We start from the raw sequence: 21,132 nt of genomic DNA, 5'->3' as shown, positions 1-21,132 counted from the left end.
ATCGCTTCCCCTTCCACCTCGGAACCCCACACCCCCCCCAGTGAAGTCTGATGACGTCAGCACGATAATCGCGTGCTGACTTCATCAGATGTCACCTCCCATTGTACTGGAAGCTGAGCTTCCACCGTGATCCTGAAGAGAAATGCAAAGCATTTATCTTCCGACCGAGAGGTGGGGGCAGGCAGAGGCATGAAAGGAAAGGAAAGTCTTTTCCTTTCCTTTTATGTTTCAGTAAGCATTTCTGCAGCCCAATTGTGAAGCGATCAGGCTGCAGAAATGCCCACTAGACACCAGGGTGTTTTTTCTTTTATATTTATGAATAAGGGGAGTCACCCCTCGGGCAACAGTCATTCCCTCGGGGGCAAGTTTTTTTAAGGTCTTTTTTGCAACCCCATGGGGCAGACCGGCCTACTGTAATTAGGCCAATCTGCCCTCGGGGGGGGGCAGAAACCATTAGACGCCAGGGATTGTTTACTTTTCTTTTTTTACAGGAGGGGAGTGACCCCTTAGGCAAGGGTCTCTCCCCTGGGGGGAGATTATTCTTAGGCTATTTCTGCCCCCGTTGGGGGCAGATCGGCCTATTTTTATTAGGCCGATCTAAACCACCAGACACCAGGTATTTTTTGTGACAATTTCTCTTAAGGGGAGCGACCCCTTAGGCAAGGGTCGCTCCCCTGGGGGCAAATTTATTTTAGGTCATTTCTGCCCCCCTGAGTGGCAGATCGGCCTATTTTAATCAGGCCGATCTGCCCCGAAGGGGGGCAGAAACCACTAGGCACCAGGGATTTTTTGTTAAACTTTCTTTACAGATGGGGAGCAAACCCTCAGGGAAGGGTTGCTCCCCATGGGGGCACATTACTGTTGGCCATTTCTCCCCCCCTTGGAGGCAGATCGCCCTATTTCTGGAAGGCCCATCTGCCCCCAAGGGGAGCAGAATACCCAGCAGAGACCAGGGAAGATTTTTTTTTTTAAAAGAGGGTGGGTTTATGGCCATACCCCCACCCCAAATAAATGGGGACAAAGTTGTTCTGCCCACCGGTGGGCAGATGGGGCAATTACCCCCTATTGACTCCCCGGGCGTGCAGAAAACCTACTAGATGCCAGGGAATAAAAAAATAAAAAAAATAGTGGGTGGTGGCTCCCAACCAGTATGGGCCTGGTTATGCCCCCACCCCAACTGAAGGGGGTAACAGTCTTTCAGATCTCCCCCCGCACACTAAAACATCTTACCCCACGGCAAGCAAGAGGACATTTGATTATTTTGGGTTTTGGTTTTAAATTTGGGCCATGAGAGCTTGTCTAACTCTCAAAATTGTCCCACTTGGAATGGTGAGGGACACACTTTTTGGAATTTGGGACGCTGCCATGTAGAAAAATCTACGAGACCTAGACACATCTGAAAACTAAACATCTGGGTGAGTCCAGGGTGGTGTGCTTCACATCCACCCAGCACCATTTTTTTACCCATAATGCACTGTAAACCTCCAACTTTGCTTGAAATCAGACATTTTTCCCACATTTTTGTGATGGACCCTTCTGGAATCTGCAGGAATTCACAAAATTCCTACCACCCAGCATTGTCGCATCTATACCGATAATAAAATCCTGCCCCACTTGTCAGCCTAAAAATGTTTTTTTTTCAAACTGCCCTTTTTGACCTGCTTTGGTTCCCCCTCATTTTTGACATGTTTTTGGCTCTTTCGTGTCACAGGCACTTTGCCCACCTACACAAGTGAGGTATCATTTTTACCGGGAAACTGAGGGGAACGTTGGGTGGTAGGAAATTTGCACCGGTGCAGTGGTACCACACAGAAATGTGGGGAAAATTTTATTTTTTTAGCTAAATTTTAGGTTTGCTGAGGATTCTGGGAAAGAAAACACTGGGGATCCACACATTTCACCTCCCTGGACTCCTTCAGGTGTCTAGTTTTCCAAAATGTTTGGGTGTAGCAGGTTTCCCTATATGGCTGCTGAGCCCAGGACCAAAAAACGCAGGTGCCCCCCCAAAAACAGGTAGTTTTGTATTTGATAATTTTGAGTTGTCTACATAGTGTTTTGGGGCATTTCCTTTCACGGGCACTAGGCCTACCCACACAAGTGAGGTACCATTTTTATCGGGAGACATGGATGAACTCTGGGTGGAAGGAAATTTGTGGCTTCTCTCAGATTCCAGAACTTTCTGTCACCGATTTTAGATTCCCCTAGATGTCTAGTTTTAAAAAATGCACAGGTTTGGTAGGTTTTTCGTAGGTGTCGGCTGAGGTAGAGGCCAAAATCCACAACTAGGCACTTTGCAAAAAACAGATCTGTTTTCTTTGGGAAAATGTGATGTGTCCACATTGTCTTTTGGGGCATTTCCTGTTGCGAGCACTAGGCTTACCCGCACAAGTGAGATACTATTTTTATCAGGAGACTTGGGGAAACGCTGGGTATAAGGAAATTTGTGACTCCTCTCAGAATCCTGAACTTTTTATCACCGAAATCTGTAGAAAAAGTGTTTTGTTTGCCAAATTCTGAGGTTTGTATAGGACTCTGGGTAACCGAACCTGCTGAGAGCCCCACATGTCACCCCATCTTGGATTCCTCTAGGTGTCTAATTTTCAAAAATGCACAGGTTTGGTAGGTTTTCCTAGGTGCCGGCTGAGATAGAGGCCAAAACCAACAGCAGGCACTTTGCAAAAAACAGGTCTGTTTTATTTGGGAAAATGTGATGTGTTCATGTTGTGTTTAGGAGCATTACCTGTTGCGGGCACTAGGCCTACCCACGCCAGTGAGATACCATTTTTATCAGGAGACTAGGGGGAAACGCTGGGTGAAAGGAAATTTGTGGACCCTCCCAGATTCCAGAACATTCTATTACCGAAATGTGAGGGAAAAGTGTTTTTTTGTCAAATTTTGAGGTTTGCAAAGGATTCTGGGTAACCGAACCTGGTAAAAGCCCCACAAGTCGACCCATCCTGGATTCCCCTACATGTCTAGTTTTCACAAATGCACAGGTATGGTAGTTTTCCCTAGGTGCCGGCTGAGCTAGATATCAAAATCTACAGCTAGGCACTTTCCAAAAAACACATAAATTTTCAATGTAAAAATATGATGTTTCCATGTTGCGTTTTCTGTCGCGGACATTAGGCTTACCCATGCAAGTGAGGTACCATTTTTATCGGGAGACTTGGGGGAACACAGAATAGCAGAACAAGTGTTATTGCCCCTTGTCTTTCTCTAAATGTTTTCCTTCCAAATGTAAGACAGTGTGTAAAAAAGATTTCTGATTGAGAAATGCCCTGTAATTCACATGCTAGTATGGGGACCCCTGAGATGTGCAAATAACCACTGCTTTTCAAAAACTTTTCTTGTGTCCATTTTGGAAATACAAAGGTTTCCTTGAGACCTATTTTTTACTCTTTATATTTCACCAAACGAATTGCTGTATACCTGCTATACAATGAAAACCAATTGCAAGGTGCAGCTCCTTTATTGGCTCTGGGCACCTAGGGTTCTTGATGAACCTACAAGCCCAATATATCCCCACAACCAGAGGAGCCCAGCAGATGTAGCGGTATATTACTTTTGAAAATATGACATCGCAGGAAAAAGTTACAGAGTAAAACGTGAAGAAAAATTTATTTTTTCACTTCAATTTCAATAATATTTTTATTTCAACTGTTATTTTCTGTAGGAAAACCTTGTAGGATCTACACGAATGACACACTGGTGAATTCACAATTCTGTCTACTTTTCAGACATGTTTAGCTTTCCGGGATCCAGCATTGGTTTTACACTCATTTCTGTCATTAACTGGAAGGAGGATAAAAGCAGAGAAAATAGTAAAAATGGGGTATGTCCCAGTAAAATGCCACAATTGTGTTGAAAAATTTGGTTTTCTGAATCAAGTCTGCCTGTTCCTGAAAGCTGGGAAGATGGTGATTTTAGCACCACAAACGCTTTGTTGATGCTATTTTCAGGGGAAAAACACAAGCCTTCAACTGCAGCACTTTTTCCCCATTTTTCTTTTTTTTTAAAACAACATTTTCGCTGTATTTTGGCTAATATTTGGTCTCCTCCAGGTGAACCCACAAACCCTAGGTACCTATAGAATCACTAGGATGTTAGAAAAAAAGGATGCAAATTTGTTGTGGGTAGCTTATGTGGACAAAAAGTTATGAGGGCCTACGCACAAACTGTCCCAAATAGCCAAAAAAAGGCCAGCATCTGAGGGGGAAAAGACCTGGCAGTGAAGGGGTTAATGGTGTCTAGCATTGTTTATGGTTCTTATGTTATTTATCTGTGTTGAATGAATCTGACTACTACACTCCTTACTGAGTCCAAAGATCCAGTAGTGATGGGCTAAGGTATGGTGTCTCACCAAAGCACTTGTGGTTTCTGAACCCGAGGCAGGAAGATCTCCGCGAGTGCGCCAGTAACAGTAATTGTCCCCGCAGTTCTTCAAAATACCAGTAGTCATAATATTATAAGACATCCACTACAGCGGTTTTTCATTTTACTAAAGTAAAGTCCAATTTTCAGTAAAATCCAGACTCAAGTGTATAGAGAATCAAGTTGTACAAGTAGGTATGGAGTCAAGAGAGATAATTGCGTTTTCTGATGTGCTCCTAATCTGAGGTCCTGGTCCTATTAGAATACCCTCTAGGCTAACTTAGGATAAAAGATCTACAGTGATCATCCAGATGAGCCTGACAATTTCATGACAGAGAATTTGGCTGATTCCAGGGAATCTCATCGTTTAGGCCATGTTTGTGGGGCCCTAGCCTGTTCACCCATATCCATTCTCTTTTGAGTAAGGTCCTTGTCATGTTGTCACTGTGTAGTATTTTTCTATAATGGTCCAGTGAATATCTGTGCCATAATGTTGTTCTTCTATGTAGTGTGCTGTAATTTGTATAGATGAACTCTGGCAGCGGATATTGCTGTGAAGTTAACAGATCGTCATTTTTATTTTCCTTGATGTCATACCTATATAATGTAACTTGCAGGGGCAGTCAATTAATGGAAATGCCATTAGCATGATTGCGTTCTTCCCAAGGGGTGGTTAAACCCAACTCTAAAGTTCTTGTACAGGGCAGACTTTAGAGTAGTCGGCACCTGGCGCTGACCTGTGAAGAGCTGTGCTTAGAAATAACTTCTGGGTTAAAAAAATACCTGCATCAGAGTTCTTTCTGTGTCAAGCAGTTTTCAAGGAACCAAAAAAATGTCAAGATAACTCTGGTGATTACGTTTCTTCTGTAGAGAGATGGAGATTTGTCTAGTGACAATTCTATAGAGAGATGGAGAGTGGCAATCTGACTCATCCTAAAGTAGCAAAGAGGGTTAATATGCCTCCTGCAAAGAACGTGCACCGTGCAGATCACAATGCTCTATTTAGGTGGATAGCTCTCTATCGTACTGCTTTTGTCACAGAGAGCCTTTTGTTACTTGGAGTCCATAAGTTACAATCCTAATATTGCACAGAGAGCTATGAACTGTCATTAAAGAGCTGCATGCAAACTGCATGGTATAAGTTGGAACATTATTAATTTTCCCCAGCCTTTAATTATCCTAAAAAAAGCCCAATATGTTTTAAATACCAAGTTTGTGCTTTCCAGTTCAAACACTCTTAAAATATACTGTCTATTAGTGTGGATGACATTTGACTCCTACACTTTGTAATTCTTATTATCCTGTGTAAAATGTCCTACAGGATGATATACACATGTATGATCCATTATCTCTGTATGTGCAGAAATGTTTTAAGGCATGGGCAAATTGGGCTATAGCCCGGGCCCCACCCTTTCAGGGGCAGTCCTAATGCAACCAGCACTGTTCTGCAGAGTCTTGCCCTAATTACCTTGACTAATTCTTAAACAGATTGCTTTAGATACCGTTTTCCTTTAATTTATTTGTAATGTGGATAATATGTGAGAGTCCATTACAGACTTTTTGCAGAGAAATGTTGTGCTTGTGTTGCATGCAATATCCATAAAAAAATATTTTAAATCAAAAGTGATCTCACGCGAGAAATGGGAGGGTGTCACAGAGATTATTTGCAGTAGTATTAGTGGGCTGCTATTGTGTCACAATATTAAAAACGCACGTCACTATCCATGAATATTAAATGTAAATACAATTAGAGTTTGAACAGTGTGCCTTTGCACTGTGAGTGCCTTGGCCAAAGAGGGAATGAAAGAGGTGAAATTGGATCATAAATTCAAAGCTGTTGTGAGGAAGAGCCTGCAAAATACGTTTGGCCCAGGACCATGCAAAATCCGTAAAATGTTGCTGTGTATGGGTCATGTAAAGTGCTTTGATGCACTATGGCATATTTGTGGGCGCTACGGAACAGAGGGCCACTTTGGAAGACCTAATTAGGTGTTTGCAAGGAGTTTAAAGAGAATACATTCAAGCTAACTGAGGGGAAAATAGGAACATTCCTTAAGTCAGTCTGTAAGGATGGGGCCCCTGGGCCAAATGGTATACCTGGAACTGTCTTCAGGGAAGACGTTGATCTCTGGGCACCTTGCATGCACACACTTTTTAATTAATGCATTCTGTCCTCTAGCATTCCGGAGTCTTAGAGGGGTTCTATCCAGCACCCAATCCACAAAAAGGCAAAATACTGCACCAGAGTACTATAGCCTAATGGACTCATTAGACATGGAGGGGAAAGCCTTTGTGAAAGTACTCTTGCACGCATTAGAGACCTGGGTCAGGGACAAAAACATCATCTGATATTACCAAATGGGGCTTTGTCGAAAAGCATTCACAATGGATAATATGATCACTCTTTCATACTTGGTGGATAAGGCAGGTAAAGAATCCACAAGCCCACTATATTCATTCATGTTTCATTGATTACAGTGTGGCATTTAATGGTATTGGCCAAAGAAGATTATGGGCAAAGCGCGCCGCTTGGGGAACCTAAACACCTACTGGTGGCTATAACAGCCCTATACTCAGACACCTGAGACTAGATGAAGCTAACCCAAACTCATGTCACTCCAAATATACATACAAACAAAGGTCTGAAACAGGGACCTGTCATTGCTTCATTTTCTTTTTACTTGTAGGCGACAGAGCTGGGTTTAGAGCTGCTGAAAGGGAACCTCTTTCCCTGTAAGACTCGGGCCCCTAAAGTTACCTCTGATGCAATATGCAGATGATCTGGTAATAGTAGATCATAGACAAATTGACATGAAGAGGGCACTAGGCATATTACACAATTACAATACTAGAAACTCCTTAAAAGCAAATGCTGCAAAAACCAAAGTCTTACTTTTCAGACAACGGGTAAAACAACGTCAATTGACATGGAACCTGGGACCCTTAAACATAACCATGACTGGTAAATACAACTACCCTGGTGTCTGACTGTCGGACACAGGCAAATACTTTTTACAGGCAGGGGAAATAGAGGAAATGGCAGCTAAAGCATCATTTGCCTTAGTTAAACTCCATCATAAACTAGAGAGCAAAAATGCCGAAGGGATCCAAACAGTAATCTGTGCCAAATGATTACCCACTATTAATTACAGGCATCTTGCCCTCTCAGGAATGTTCACAAACACACTAGAGCACTGTCACATTGCTGCATATCGGAAAATATTTGGGCTCCGAAAACCAAGAAGACAAACATGCTCAGACAACAAGACAAGATAAACATTGACATGGCTGGAGTTTGGGGTGGTGAATATGGCCATCAAATGCAAAAAAGGTCTTAATAGAATACTACCACCACGTTATTAGGGCAGAAGAAGGTTCCATGAAATGTGCTTTGCAGGTGATCTTCAATAACGCAAAGAGTTCACAGGCAAGATATTTCAATAGTGTTTCCACTATATTAAATCTTGTCACAGATAATCTAAAAGTTCCAGCCTTGACACTGCCCCACTTGAAAAGTATCCTAAAAAAACGAGGAAAGCACCTGATGAAAGCACAAGACATGAACCAAATCAGGCACATTCTGGGTGCCTTGGGCGTCCACAAATTCCACAAGGACATTTGGTTGTCAACACATTTAAATGTCGCCATGGGGAGGAAAGCCCCAGGGAACATTTTACTCATCAGACTTTTGACACTGCCAATATCGGAATTCAGAGGGCACTGGAAAACAAAAATGTCAGTACAAGCAGTGAAGGTTATGTCCATATGCCTCTAATCTGTGGATCACCTAGTAATATGTTGTTTCCCACCTCTGCTGCCCCAAAGGAGCGTCTTTCTAAGGTCAATATTCTAGCAGCATAGCCAGAACTTGCAAATAGGCAGTGACTAATGTCTATATGTGTGATGTTCCTTTGGATTTAAAAATTGCTAAATCCTTTGCTATATCAGGAAAGTTATTGATCAAACGCAGTCTGTAATCCTTGACTCTCGTATGAGCACTGGCACACTTTAATAGCAGCGTTCAATAGTCTTTCCCTGAGCTCAGCTTTGAAAATACTAGGCTGGGGGATTGTTATTGGTTTTTTAAACAAATTTGCAAACGTGGTCATGAATAAACAAGGTGCTTAGATGTGTAGGCATAGGGTGAATCCAAATTGCCTCTACGAGACTCCCCTTATGGAATGGGATGGTAGCCCAGCTTTTACATTTCATGAACTTATTTTGATTTTAATACTCAACATGAAATTATAATTGCTTAGATTTTTGAAATCGGATGTTTGTACAGCATGCTGTACTAATTGCGAATTTTCACTGGTTTTAATACTTGCCACAAAAGCCTTCTGTTTGGTGATCCGTCCGTTGTCTTTAACCTCTGGTAAGACCTTGTCGCTGTTTAAATGGTTTGACATTACATTAATGATCTGCATTCCCAGTATGACAACCCCTATTTCCTGAATCCTATTTTTATCATTTTTATGAATATTCTGCTAAAATGAAATGCTTTTACTATGAAAGTATTGTTTGGCCCGTATATGAAATTAAAATGCAATGAATGCATAAATTGCTTCAAAAGATTGGTACGCGAAGAACCCAACATCCCAACAGGACTCCTGTATTGCACATTGCACTTTCTGTGAAATGCATTTGCACTAACTTTTGAAACGTCCTAAATATTCCATTATGGGAGGTTTATTTCATTTTTCTGCTTACTTTTTTTAAAGTGACATACTGAAATTATCTTCTATGTGTTGGGATGTTACTGTTAAGATTTTCATTAATCATACAACGAACTACTTACCTTACACTATGGTGGAATAAGTAGTGTTAAAAAGCAATTGAAATGAATGTGAGAGAAGGTTAGCGAGAGATGAGAGGTACCTGGTACCTTTTGGAAGATGGTAGTGAGGAAATCCATTGAGAAGAAGATCATTAGGGGGAGCTGAAAAAGACTGTTGCAGACTGCTGTCATTGGGCATATTGAGCACTGTCCACATGGATAATGGCCCATAGTCCTTGGAAGGTCCACAGGGTGTATTGGCTCGGTGATTAGTTTTCTTTAGTCTAGTGTTGACAAGAATGTCCCTGAGACTCCTATTCCTCTTGAGTGAGAAGAGTGGTTTATTGAACAAGAGCTAGTTGCATGTTAAGATACGCCACTGTTTTGAAATAACTTCCTTTACTTGGTGAGAAACGTTGCTGTATGTGCTCACACAAATCAGGCCTTTCTTTTCTTCTTTCTTGTCCACTAACAAGGCCTCTCTCTTTGGTTGTTCGTGACCACTTTATGGCCTTCTGGATAATGTGTGTTCTGGATAATGTTTTTTTCTGTAAGTATCTCTGCTTCTGCTTTATAGTCTTGGATCTCTGAGCAGCTTCTTCTGATCTTCAGGAATTGCCCTACTGAAAGATTTTCTCTTAGGGCGCAAGCGTGTGGGTTATTGAAATGCAAGAGGCTGCTCTTGTTCGTTGGGATGGTATAGAGTTTTGTGGAAAAACTGCCATTCTTAGCTTGAATTATCACATACGCTTTAAAAGCAATCACAGGCATGGTAGCCTGCCAACCTCAGCAGGCCACTATCCCTAAAGATGGCTCATTTCTACTGAGCTGCAAACTGCGACCTTCCTTGTTAATATTCACATGGTAGGTAGATTTCGGACCCACTAGGAACATCTAATTAAAGGTAGGAATTTTCATACATTGCAAATAGTGATTTCCTAACTGCAATTTGCAGAAAATCACAATTTGGAAATCGCTATCCACAAAAGTTGGCCATTTGTGCCCGAGACTCTAAGCATTATTATATGAGCATGAGTGGCAAGCATCCTAGAATGCATTTTCAATTGTGGGGTTTAAAAGGCTTACAGTCTACATGACATCATTAGAATTAAACAGCACCCTTTTTACTCTACTCTTGGATTGAGTTGGCTTGAAGGCTTCATATCCTTATATAGCTCCTGAGTTGTGAACGAGTCCCGGATAATTCCTGCTAAATCATTTGTTTTAAAAGATTGCTCTCCAGGATCAGTAACTTGTCTTTGACGTGGTTGAGTTACTGACAGAAGCAAGTGTCATGCCGCAAAAATCCCATCTTATTTTTAGATATCCTGTGGTATGTGCCTATTGATGTAAAGATCCTGGCAAAAGGTTTTTTCAAGTACTATGTGAATATTACACAACATATGTTGTCTACATGATGTCCAATGACTAATGGTGAACTTTGTAATGTTTTTACTGAGGTATGTTCATGCGTCACTTGTGAAGTGCACCAGATCATAGTTACATCTGACCAGCTGGAGCTTTTCTTGAGATAAGTTACAGCCATGTGCAAACTCTATGCTTCTTCTTTCTTTTTAAACAGATTTTAATTAAATAGAAAAATGCAGCCACTTGGGTAATCGCACCCGATAATGTTTTAAAAACGGATAATCCATAATTGCAGGAGATGCATCATGTTGATTTTGAGGCCTCTGGTTACCCTTAAACAAACACAATTAACAAACAAAACTATAACATTGATCCTTTGCACTCAGTACTGATGTGCTCTTTCGTCTAAATCATTTATGAATTGAAACCTTTTGCTTGGAAATATTCATACCTACAACATTTCACTCGCTCATGTAGTTTTGGAGTTGTTTTAAAAACTGCTAAGAAATCAGCTGCAAGTATGGTATAATTGGAGAAGGTGGCTAATGGCGCAAATATCTGTGTGTTTTAAAGATGAAACCACAATTTTAAAAATACAGGAACACAAACCTTTCCATCAAAAGTAGGTTGCGCAAATAAGTGTTTGAATATTAATGCATGTTATATTTTTTTTAGCCAAATTGAGGGACTGCTGGTCTGTGGTTTGCAGAGTGCACCTGTTTTCGCAGCACACCAGAGCGAATTTCAAGTGCTGCTAAAAGGTTTTACCTCATTAGTACTTAGAAGTCCTTCTACTTGTACTTGTACCCCAGCTGAAGTGATTTGAAATGTAAACAAAAATGGTATCTGTTCTTGAAACAACTGCAGATCATATACGATTCATGCAAAACCCTTTCCCTGTCAGGCAGGGTCACGTTAAAACATGCTGAATTGTTCCTAGGAAATTAATCTGAATCTTTCTTCATACCTCTAAAAGAATGTATTATCATCACGTAACTAAAACTAACACAAGTAAATAAAGCTCGTATAAATGTGGGCATTTAGGCCCAGGATAGGTTGTCCACTGACACCACCAGAGCGGCAGAAGACCTGTCTCCACCCACTCCGCGGCTGACCTCCCACCTCATTAGTGGCTTAATGCAAACTGATGGGGGCCACACCGCCAAGGCAGTGAGGGGAAACTCAAGCCCCCACATCTCATTAACATGCATAGGTCTTGGGCTGAAATGAAGCCCCCAGAAGGGTGGGGCGCCCCATGCACTGCAGGGACTGCGGAGGGTTGTGTTACGCCCCGTTATTTATGGTTAACCACCTACTTAGTGGTTTATTTCCGACAAACATTCTGCAGCGGGCTGCTGTGACATGGTGCGCGACCAGGGCGACCTCGCATTCTTATGAGGCAGAAGTGTTCCTGCTGTGTCAGCAATGTCGTCTGAAATGAATCGTCTCAACCTGGTAGTGAGAGTTATTTCTGAGATACAAAAAAATCAATGACACTGCTGCAGAGGGAGTTTTGGCCACGTGGGGCCATTATTCATTTTCCCTGCCCAAGTCCACCATGCCTTACACAGCAGACCCATGATGGGACATTCTTCATCATTAGGGTAATCTTACTACGTCTCTACAAGCTATTTTTCTTCCAGTGGTAATATTATTATATTTCACTGTCACTTTGCTACATTGCCTTGTCTATTTAGTATGTTATATGTTTTAAAGTGTAGTACGATTAAAACGAGCTTTACCAGGAATCTTGAGGTATTTTGCACTTCGGTGTATTTTTCATGGCGGCGATCGAAGTCTGTTAGAGCTCCACTTTCCCTTACCAGCCGCTTACGCTCTAGTTGTTTTTGTTTTCCTCATTTTTACTACTAAATGGCATCATTCACACGGACGTGCGCAGCGGGCGCGCCAAAGGCATGTCGAAGGTGAGCCGGGGCTGCCCTGTGCACCGGGCTCCTCTGCCGGTTTCCCACGAATAAACTACTCCAGGGAAGCGTTGCTAAAATGTAATCGTGCAGGTACTAGAACTAACTGTTCTCGTTTTATTTTGACATATTATTTGGAAAGTTATAAGAACTGTGATTTCACCTGCTGGAGAGAAAAACTATTAATTGATGTTAAACCACGATCCTGCATGGCTGCTCAATCTACCCCTTTTAACTGTTTTCTTATCTACGCCTGCTCTTTAATTAAACATAAGCATTAAGTTTTAGCATTTCTAGAATTTTACAACCGTCCATAAATATGTTTAACAGAATCATTGGCTGCTGAAGCCTCCGATCCTGACTTTGCCGCTGCTCTCCCTGCTGGATAGGCGTCTAGCAGGTTAGATCGGTTAGGTAAAGGTGGAGACGGCGCTGCAATAATTTATTGCAAAACTGTTGGAAGGTTCGTCTGACCCCATGTATCTAGCAGATTGCGAGGCGCTTTCATTAAGCTGTAAATTTACCGCCCAGGATATTTTCTATGGTGCGTTAATTTATAGACCCCGAGCCTGAAAGCGAAGTTCTTGGAGGACTTAAGCAACTATATGGTGTTGAGCATTTATTACCCCAGTTTCACAGTATTTGCGGATTTTAATTCCATTTAGATGATGCTGATAACAGAGAGTCTACTATTTTATTGGAAACCTTAATTTGTTTTAGTATGAGCCAAAGGGTGGAGAGTGCCACTGATAACGCCGGCCATATATTGGATGGCATTTTTTCAAACCATCCCAAACTTAGTGTAAAAACACTGTTACCTATCACTTGGCCAGACCACGCTGCTGTACACTTCAGTCTGGACCTGACATTTTTTAAATCCTAGAAGCCTCAGCTGGGATGGTAAAAAAGTGCTGCAATTGGAATAAATTGAATTATGCTGAGTTCAATGAACATTTAGAAGCCTCCAGGCCGGTATGTCTTGATGATAATAATGAAGCAGCATCATTGTACATTAAATGGTTTATATGATGCAGTCACAGAATTAGTTCCAGAGGTCAAAGTGAAAACATTTAGAAACGGTCCGTCAGCGCTTTAGTTCTCTCCCACTCTAAGAATACTGAAACAGAAAAGTCGTAGGCAGGAAAAAAAATTGAAATCTCAGTATAGAGTAAAGAAAAAGGTAAAATACAAAAGCCTAATTCATGATTATAAAATATGCATTGTTGAGGAAAAATCTAGCTATTACACGGAGAGAATCTATCAGGCTGCTAATTAATCTAAAGAACTTTTTGAACTGCTCAGTGCTTGGCTAAGCCCAGTTCTTTGACGGATCCGCCCCAGAGTGAGCTCCTTTGTGAAAAACCTGCAACCTCTTTCAAAGACAAAGTTGTACCAGTCTATGATGAATTCGACCTTATTAGATCTACTTATGTACAGACAAAGGAAGCGGATCCTCCTATGTTAAGATCGGTTGAGCTTCATAGTTTCCCCCTCTATGATAGAAAACCAGGTGGTCGAATTCATTTTGAAAACCAAGTCTGGTGCTCCCTCAGATCCATTACCACCTAAAGTAATGCATGAGATGGTTCACTGGATAGCACCTGTTCCTACAAACTTATTTAAAAATGTGCTGGAAAAAGGATGTTTCCCTTTGGAGTGGAAAAAAAGCTTCAGTTTCACCACTGCTAAAAAACTCTCCCTTGATCAAGCAGTGGAGCAAAATTAGCGCCCAATATCTTGTTTTCCATTTCCTTTTAATGTTATTGAAAAACATAAAATGTGTCAGACTTTCTAAATAAAAATAAGATTCTGAATGAGTCACAATTTGGCTTTAGATCTGGCCATAGCACTGAAACTGCTTTAGTGGCAGAAGAAATCAAACTGATTATGGATAATGGCGGGAAGGCTGCGGTGGTCCTGTTAGACCTCCCAGCTGCCTTCAATACTGTGAGTCATGTGGTCTAACGTGAGCAGATAGCTGTAATGGGGATCACCTTCTCATCTTATGACCTGCTGTCTTCGTTTTTAGAACATTATGAGCAGAAGGTGACCCTCGGGGACTTTAACTCTAGAACCTTCACTTTGCCTTGTGGGGTCCCTCAAGGGTCTTCCCTTAGCCCCACACTGTTTAATCTGGCTGTGGCTCCTTTAGCCAAACTTATTCATTTGTTTGGTTCTACTACCAAAGCGTATGCCAATGACACTCACATTGTTGTTTCAATCTCTGGTAACACCAAAGAAGTGGTAGACGGTTCAACAACTGTATGCAAGCTATTGAACTCTGGATGAAAAGTAATTGCTTAAAACTAAATTCACAAAAAACAGATGTCCTTCCTTTTGGTAAAGTCAGTACTTTCTGAAATAAATCCTAGTGGCCCCAGTCTGTGGGTTGCCCCCTATGCCAGCTGGGAAAGTCAGGAATCTAGGAATTTCTTTTGATGCAAAACTATAATTTGTGGATCATATCAACAAATTGCCATCATCCTGTTTCCTCATTCTAACAATATTAAGGAAAATGTTACCTTTTACTCCTTCGGAGTTGCAAAAAATGGTGGTTATACCCCTAGTTCTATCTAGGTTAGATTACCGCAATGCCTTATATTTGGGCATTAATCAGAGACCATTAAATTAGCTTAAACTGCTGCAAAACTCTGCTTGTCGCCTGATTAAGAAACTGCCAAAGTACCATTCAGCCAAGGCAGTGTTGGCCGATCTTCACTGGGTCATTGTCAGAAAAAAATAGCATTTAAGGAACTCTGTTTTGCTCATAAAGCACTCTATTGAAATGGCTTGGAGTACCCTAAAAAGAAATTCAGGTGGTATGTGCCACCAAGACCGCTTTAATCCGCCACAGCAAGAACAGTTAAGATTCCTAGGATTACGAAAGTGACCAAGGGAGGTCGTAGTTTCATTCATGTTACTGGTCACCTCTGGACTGGATTGCCTTTGACACTTAAACGGCAAGAAGATTTAGCTTCCTATCGCATACAGTTGAAAACATGGTTGTTCGCAGAATCTCTATAACCTCTGCATTTTAGTTCGTTTTTGGTTGCTGTTGGATGTAGTATGTTGCCCTAGGGCATTTGTGCGCTTTATAAACTCAAACTCAATTAGGACCCACCTAATTGATCAATGGAACACTGACTTCCTACGTCAAAAGGGATGCTGCTTCAGTCTGCGTACCTGTACAGATGGCTGGGGGCTTCACATGCACACAAGAAGTGGTTCTCCCACCTTTAAATAGGGACAAAGGAACAGAACATTTGGTGGGGTGGGGTGTCTGCCAATTTATGTCGGGGGTTCTGCGCTATCAAACCCTAAATGAGACCGAAAGATTTTAAAACAAGTTTTTCTTGAAACACCATCTATTAAAATTAATTTATTTGATTTCCATTGTGTTGATGTTTATCAATGTGCTAAAAAATGCATCTATTTAAAACATATGTGTTAAGACGGCAATGCCCCCCACACGGAGTACAGCTGAGACCTTTGAACTGCATGCCTAACTCCAAGTATCTGGTATCATGGTTTTCATATTTTTGACCCCAACTTCTCGTTTCTTGTTCACCTAGTATACTAATGGGCTGGTCCTGTCTGGCGGTAAGAATACCCTCTATAGTGACAAGAGGACTACTGTCTGTCACAGGCTCCCAGATAGTGGAGGTGTATTTCTGGAATTCTTACGAGAGGGAGGGAACCCAGACACTGAAGTGGGGAAAGAAGAGACAGTTTTCTCCTTAGAAATTTGGTTATGTTCTTTGTGATACTGACACTGCTGATTACTATTCCTCATTCTTCCATTTGGTGAATGGCTGGGGTGATGAATGAGATTGCAGTTTCTGTGTCAGTACATAATGATACCTTTAGAAACGGACCAGGCTTTTTTCTCCCTCCCTGCTTACTGTCAAATGTGGTTGTTAATAGTCAGGTGCAGACTGCTCACACCTCTTTGTGTCTTTGATATGGGTGATCCAACGTAGAGACAAACATGTTGCGAAGTGCATCACTTGAGACAAAAGAGGAAAACCTGAGAGGGACATGTGAAAAAGTCCATACCAGTTTTGAGAAGTCAGACAGAAAAGCCACCTCCTGTTCTTCCAACTCTTTATAAAAATGGGAACTGCAGACCTATTTATTGTTCCAGTTCCAAGTTCTATTTAGCCACAGAGGAGGTGCACCACAGAGTACCCAGAGGAGTACTGTCTATTCAGGGTTGGTATCTGCCTTGCAGCCAGCTTCCTAGGGCTGAGAGGACATCACCTGGAGACTGTCCTAGGAACCCAAGAAGTCCTACCTGAGTGAGGAGGAAGGAGCAAGGCCACCCTGTTGGAAGAGGGAAAGGAGCAGTTGGCCCTGGTGCAAGGGATCATCCACCAGAGACTCACTAACTGTGTGACTGCTATGATCAATGTTGTGGATCATTTCCAGAGATATTCAAAGTACTGCAGCACTTCTGAAGTGTGCATGAGCAGCCTCATATGTCATCCCAGTCATTGGTATTGAAATGCTTGAGGATGTGTGCCAAACTGGTTGGCCTGACTGAAGTTGTATCTGACCAAAACTGGGTGCTCCACAGAGTGCCAATAGGACTCCTGTGCAATCATGGCTGGTGTCTGCCTGACAGCCAGCTTCCTAGATGTGAGGGGACATCACCTAGAGTATAACCTGGAGGATGAAGTGCCTAGCATGTTCTAGGAACCCATGGAGTCCTTCTTGAGTGAAGAGGAACAAGCAAGCCCCCCCCCTGTAGGAGGAGCTGGCCACTGGGAGGGGGCTCTTGACCCTGCTGCATAAGTCCATTCACTAGAGAATCACTAAATGTGTGACTTACGTGATCAATGTTGTGAACCATTCTCAGAGATCTTTGTAGGACTGTGTGGTGGTTCTGAGGCATAACTGAGCACCCACTCATGTCATCCTAGTCAGTGCAGCCAAGACGGAGAAGGGCCCGACTGAAGCAGGGATCAACATTTGCCTTGCGGCACCAGCTGCATGCTTGCAACCCCAGAAAGAGTGATCACAGCACTGCCACATCATGCAGTTCCAGATGCCTGTAAGGTGAAGACTGCAAACCAGTAGTGCAGACCTAGAGTACCCCTTAGTGAGTGGGTGTTGTGGCACTGACTCCAAGTGTTGCCATGTGGACTATTCTTCTTTGAAGCTTGAGGCCCTCACCTTGAGGCACTACATTCCAAGTGAGCCTGAGAAACTGAAAAGCCTGAGGAACTGAAAAGCCTATTTGTACTGCTTTTGTTATGCCCCTAAAAGCATTCCCCCTTGATCACCAGAGCCCTAACACTGTGGAAGAGGACTGAAGAACCACCTCTATCATGGGCTGCCCCAGCATGACTGATAGAGTATTCACTAGAGGCTTTGGGCACACCAAGTCTCCAAGGTCCATACTGCCTAGAGACTGACAGAGATGAGAAGGGAGCCAGCGCCAGAAGCAGCCAGGCTCAAGACTGGAAAGGGTTGTACTTGGCCCAGTTTGAGGAGGGGACAGTATAGACAAATGACCCCAGGCCCAGTGGCTGTGGCACAGTAGCCCCTGCCTGCCCGTAGGTCGCTGAGCACTACCTGCAGTATTGTTTAGACAATTAACACCACAGTAACTTTCTATCATTAGGCTATGCATCCTATCCACCCACACATATTTTATACATTATTGCACTTGTTGCTTTGTTGCCAATGTAAATCGCTCCACTCTCCATGTGGTGACTGTCAGACCTGACAGCCTTAGGATGGTCCTCCCCCAACTTTTTGACCGCCTCCCTCCTCTTTTCTGACACTGTTTTTGCTGTTTTTTTTTGACTCTGTGCACTTTACCTTGCTAACTAGTGCTAAAATGCATATTCTCTTTCCTCTAGACATGACATGGTAGCATTGGTTCATACCCAATTGGCATATTTGATTTATTTGTAACTCCCTAGTAAAGTGAGCTACATGTGCCCAGGGCCTGTAAATTAAATGCTACCAGTGGGCCGCAGCACTGATTGTGCCACTAACATAAGTAGCCCCTTCACCATGTCTCAGGCCTGCCACTGCAAGGCCTGTGTGTGCAGTTTCACTGCCACTTCGATTTGGCAGTTAAAAGTACTTGCAGAGCCTTAAACCTGTCTTTTTCTACATATAAGTCACCTCTAAGGTGAGCCCTAGGTAACCCATAGGGCAAGGTGCTATGTAGGTAAAGGCAGGACATGTACTTATGTGTTTTATTTGTCCCGGTAGTGAAAAGCTCCTAAAGTCGTTTTCCACTATTGTGAGGCATGCTCCTTTCATAGACTAGCATTAGGACTGCCCTAATATACTTTTTGAGTGGTAGATTAGGATTTAAAAGGGTAACCAGGTCACATTTAGATTGGCCATAATTGTAATAAAAAATTATTATTGGTGAGGTTGGAATTTATATTACTATTTATATTACTATTTTAGAAATGCCACTTCTAGAAAGTGAGCATTTCTCTGCACTTTAAACCATCTGTGTCTTACAGCCTGTCTCCAATCAAAATCTGGTCTGTGCTGGTTGACAGCTCCCTTGTGCATTTCAACCAGACAACCACAAACACAGGACACTCATCTGCATACTGAATGGGTCTTCCTGGCCTGGAAGGGTGGAGAGCCTGACACTTATATTTCAAAGCCAGTGGCCTGCCCTCACAGAAAGGACTGATAACCCTCACACTGACCCTGGATGACAGGACTGGGCTGAAGGAGGAATTTGTGCACTTCAAAAACACTCTTTGAAGTCTCCCCCACTTCAAAGGAACCTTTGGGTATATAACCTGGGTCTCTGACTCCACCAACTCAGACACTTCTGGAGTTGCACTTGAACTCTGTCAGAAGACCTGCTTGGCTGCCCAAAGGACTCTCTGGACTGCTTTGCTGAGAAGGACTGCTGCACTGCTGTTGCCCTACTGCCCTGCTGACCTCTGACTGTGCTGGAAGGACTCTGCTTTTCCCCACAAGTGCTCTCCAAGGGCTTGGATTGAGCTTGCCTCCTGTTCTGAAGTCCCAGGGACAGCAAAGGCTTCAACTACTAGCTTTTTGCTTGTACCCGACTCCGGCAACTCCGGAACGACTTCAGTGACGCCTGTAATGCCACAGCCTGCTTCCACTCCATGGACCTTTCCTCACGCAATAACCGTGGCTGCAACGCAAGTCCGATGTTGCCGTGATTCCACTGTTGCCACTCAGGGTCATCGTGACACTGCAAAGTTGACACTTCATGTCCTGACGGACCGGAACCAGCGACCCCACCGGGTCACAAGGATTTGACGCATCACGAACGATATCACATCAGCTACCCCTGCATCCGAACGGAACCAATATCTCACCTCCACCTGCCCTGCGGCGCGGAACCAACGCTTCATCTCCTTGGAAGCCATAAGGGACTGGCGCCACACCGTCTCAGGCAACACCTCTTTCCGACTCCATGTGACATCCTAGTTCTTCATTTCCAAAAGATACTTGTAGGAAGTTGGCTCTGTATGTGCTATTTTAAAGTAAGGAATAGCATGCACAGAGTCCAAGGGTTCCCCTTAGAGGTAAAATAGTGGTAGAAATAGATAATACTAATGCTCTATTTTGTGGTAGGGTGGTCGAGCAGTAGGCTTATCCAAGGAGTAGTGTTAAGCATTTGTTGTACATACACATAGACAATAAATGAGGTACACACACTCAGAGACAAATCCAGCCAATAGGTTTTGTATAGAAAAATATATTTTCTTAGTTTATTTTAAGAACCACAGGTTCAAATTTAACATGTAATATCTTGTTTGAAAGGTATTGCAGGTAAGTACATTAGGAACTTTGAATCATTTCAATTGAATGTATACTTTTCAAGTTATTCACAAATAGCTATTTTAAAAGTGGACACAGTGCAATTTTCACAGTTCCTGGGGGAGGTAAGTTTTTGTTAGTTTTACCAGGTAAGTAAGACACTTACAGGGTTCAGTTCTTGGTCCAAGGTAGCCCACCGTTGGGGGTTCAGAGCAACCCCAAAGTTACCACACCAGCAGCTCAGGGCCGGTCAGGTGCAGAGTTCAAAGTGGTGCCCAAAACGCATAGGCTTCAATGGAGAGAAGGGGGTGCCCCGGTTCCAGTCTGCCAGCAGGTAAGTACCCGCGTCTTCGGAGGGCAGACCAGGGGGGTTTTGTAGGGCACCGGGGGGGACACAAGCCCACACAGAAATTTCACCCTCAGCGGCGCGGGGGCGGCCGGGTGCAGTGTTAGAACAAGCGTCGGGTTCGCAATGGAAGTCAATGAGAGATCAATGGATCTCTTCAGCGCTGCAGGCAGGTAAGGGGGGGCTTCCTCGGGGAAACCTCCACTTGGGCAAGGGAGAGAGACTCCTGGGGGTCACTTCTGCAGTGAAAGTCCGGTCCTTCAGGTCCTGGGGGCTGCGGGTGCAGGGTCTTTTCCAGGCGTCGGGACTTAGGTTTCAGAGAGTCGCGGTCAGGGGAAGCCTCGGGATTCCCTCTGCAGGCGGCGCTGTGGGGGATCAGGGGGGACAGGTTTTGGTACTCACAGTCGTAGAGTAGTCCGGGGGTCCTCCCTGAGGTGTTGGTTTTCCACCAGCCGAGTCGGGGTCGCCGGGTGCAGTGTTGCAAGTCTCACGCTTCTTGCGGGGAGATTGCAGGGTTCTTTAAAGCTGCTCCTTTGGATAAAGTTGCAGTCTTTTTGGAGCAG

At 43.2% G+C, this 21,132-nt stretch overlaps 1 protein-coding gene and 1 long non-coding RNA gene across 2 annotated transcripts in view; one reads left to right on the top strand and one right to left on the bottom strand.

The window, feature by feature from the left end:
* The window catches only part of SHISAL2A (shisa like 2A), a 354,318-nt gene that overhangs the window by 44,289 nt on the left and 288,897 nt on the right, over window positions 1–21,132 (bottom strand). The gene's annotated exons all lie outside the window — the stretch shown is intronic.
* LOC138293438 (uncharacterized) overlaps window positions 12,401–21,132 on the top strand; it is a 53,071-nt gene continuing 44,339 nt past the window's right edge. The window contains exon 1 of the long non-coding RNA XR_011203001.1: window positions 12,401–12,537. This is a non-coding gene — a long non-coding RNA (uncharacterized lncRNA). The remainder of the gene's footprint in view (window positions 12,538–21,132) is intronic.

Source organism: Pleurodeles waltl, chromosome 4_2, assembly GCF_031143425.1.
Source record: "Pleurodeles waltl isolate 20211129_DDA chromosome 4_2, aPleWal1.hap1.20221129, whole genome shotgun sequence".
NCBI lineage: Eukaryota > Metazoa > Chordata > Amphibia > Caudata > Salamandridae > Pleurodeles > Pleurodeles waltl.
This window is presented reverse-complemented; position numbering and strand designations above follow the sequence as displayed.